The following is a 2,992-nucleotide window of genomic DNA, read 5'->3' as shown; positions in this document are numbered from 1 at the left end:
TTCAAGGCCTCAAAATTCGCTAGTTTTGAATTCCACCAAACCTATCTTATGGCATTCCAAACTTATATTTTTCAGAAAAGTTTTAGCAATTAGATTTGCCAAAATACCATTGATATTTTAAAAATACGAATTTCTAGGATTTCTAAAAATAATTTCTAGAATATTTCTCATTTCTCTTGAGAATCCCATCGTTCACAAAATTTCCAATTCTGCCCGACAATTCTCAAATCCAATAAAAATTTAAAATTTTAATGGATTTTCTAAATTTCTAGGGTAAAAAATAGATTTTTAAAGGAATTAGAATAGTCACGGGCGCCCAAATGGACACACCACATGCCAATCACCAATCCCAGATTTTCTAGAAATTTAAAATAACAATTGTCTAATTTTTCACTAATTTTTATGAATTTTTAAATCTTTTTTAATTTACCCCGAACGCGTTAGAATACGAACAATCCAAAAATTTCAGAATCTTAATGGTCTTCTTGGAATACGAAAAGCCAACAGTTTTGGGAAAATGAAAAGGCAAAAAAAAATCAGAATGTGAAAGGTCAAAAGTTTATGGAATCCGAAAGGTCAAAAAGTTTCCCGAAATTTGGAAGGTCAAGAAGGTCGATAGGTTTCCCGGAAATTGGAAAGCCAAAGGGCTCCAAGAAAGAATTTTCAAGAAAAAATTTCAGAGAAGAAATTCAAATCTTTTTTTTAAAACTTTTTTTTTGAAAAGCTTACAAGGTTTTTTTAAATAAAATAAAAACTCATTTTTAACATTTTCAAAAAGCTTTAAATTAAAGCTTGAAATTAACAAATTCGGGGGGGGGAGGGGGGTATGCGCCAACCCGCCTGCAATGAACCCCCCCCCTCTGCACGTAAGCATGAGAGGGAGAGAAGGAGAGCTCCTCTCTCCTCCCCTTCTTCTCCATTCCTACTTTCTCTGTCTCTCCACCCCCTCCTTCTCTATTAACAGAGAGGAGGTTGATTAAAATTTTAATTAAACCTCATTAATCATAATTATAACTTAATTATGATTAATGTATAATCAAACTGTGCCTTCTAAGAGGCGTTCACACACGCGGGAGAGAGAAATAGAAGGAAATTCCAGATTTTGAGGGAAGAAAAGAATTTTATGCACATGGGAGAGAACCCAATGCATCAATTGGCTACCCCACACTGCATTTTAGTAGAAATTTGGTAGAAATTTGATAGAAGCTCCGTGGAAAACCTGTCAAAATGCATTAAAAATATATATTTTTACTATAAAAATGCTTTAAAAATTCTAAATAATTAGAATTTTTTTTAAAATTATAGAAATTCAAGGAATTCATTCTACCAAGAATATCCGCAGTAAAATGTGTAGTATTTTGGTAGAAATTCCATAAATTCTTATTTTAAAATAAGAAAAATTAGAAAAAATAGCATTGAACTCACGAAATTTCCTCGCATCGTTGATTCATCCATTGAAAGAAGAAACACGTGTTCCAACTGCCATATCGATGATCCACGTGCATAATCACCAAAACAAACCAACAAAATAACATTTTTATTTAGTAAATACTAAAATGTACTTTAAAAATGCTAAAAATTAGAATAAGAAAGAAAAATCAATAATAATTAACTAGAGATTGCTCTGATACCACTCTTAAAACCCTAAGATCTCTCTAGATAATCATCATGCATAAACCACGCATAAACTCATCCACCCAACCACCCTTGTGCCCAAGGGATGCACACATGAATTACAATGAAGTACCTCATACCTTAACCTTGATGTCCCATATACCACCAAGAGGTATGACTCCAATCCAGCAGCACTCAGCTCTAGTATGAAATGGCAAGAGAAGTTAGAAATACAAGAAAGAGTGGGCTATGGTGGATCAAACACAAGAATCAACATAATTAGCAAGTAATTAGAGGATGATTAAGACAAGATTAGTGAACAATTAATCTAATAGGATAATGTAGGCCAATACCTCGATTTATAGGTTTTACATCCACAAGATGCCAAGCATCTAATCCCATTGATTTCTCCTTGATTTGTGCCACCTCCCCTACATCTGAGGGCGCCTTTTCCTAGAATCTTTCCACACCTATTCATTCATGCTACTCTTGATTCTCTCATCAGTAGATTTTTCTCACCTTTTCACTGCTACCCACTCAATTCTGGACTCCCTTTTACGATCTTTAGCTAAGAGCTTGTTCTTGCACACACCCACTCACTTGCATATTTCAACACCTCCCCTCAAGTGAATAATTCTAGCACACCTGGACCCTATACCAAGTTTCCCTCTTACTTGGTAGCCCGTGACCAGTGCCTCAAGTCCCTAACTCATAGTCTTTGACACCTCTCTCTATGTGTCCAAGGCTACTACAAGTGCTCTCCATGACCTTGACTAAAGTGCTCACACACTGTACATCTACCACATGGTACATCATCGGTGGCCGAGAGTTGGTTTTACTTTATTGGGGCAAGTCACATTGGGTTATGGGGTTTCTCTCTCTTTCTCTCTCGGAAAAAAAGTCATGACTCCTCTACCTTAGGAGTCTCCAACCATGAAGTTTGCGGATGTCGATCCTTCTTCATTTGGTTTGCTGCTGTAGCAGTCTCTAACCATGTGTCCTAGCTTCCCACAGTTGTGGCAAGTGAAGGTCCTCCCTCCTCCCATGCCTCTTTCTCGTCCTTGTCCTCGTGCGAGGCCTCCTCGGGTGTAAAATGCTTTCTCCTCTCTCCAGTTGTTGGTTCCAACCCTTTCTTCTCTTTGACCTTGTTCTCTTGCTCTAGTAGAGCTCCTATCTCATGATGCAGCTTCAAATTTGGTACATTCTTTAAGGTTGCCACAATGTTCTCATACTCTTGTCCACACTTTTTAGAAGCACTGCTAGTGCCTTGTCATCTTCTACTTTCTTCCCAATGGCTGCCAGTTGTTGCTTAATGCTTTTGTATTTGTTCAAGTGTGTGATTAGAGGTTCACTTTCCTTCATATCAAGTTTGTAGAAC

The sequence above is a fragment of the Cibotium barometz genome, chromosome 10, assembly GCF_041138505.1.
Source record: "Cibotium barometz isolate CiBa-2024 chromosome 10, ASM4113850v1, whole genome shotgun sequence".
NCBI lineage: Eukaryota > Viridiplantae > Streptophyta > Polypodiopsida > Cyatheales > Cibotiaceae > Cibotium > Cibotium barometz.
Note: the sequence above shows the minus strand (reverse complement) of the source record.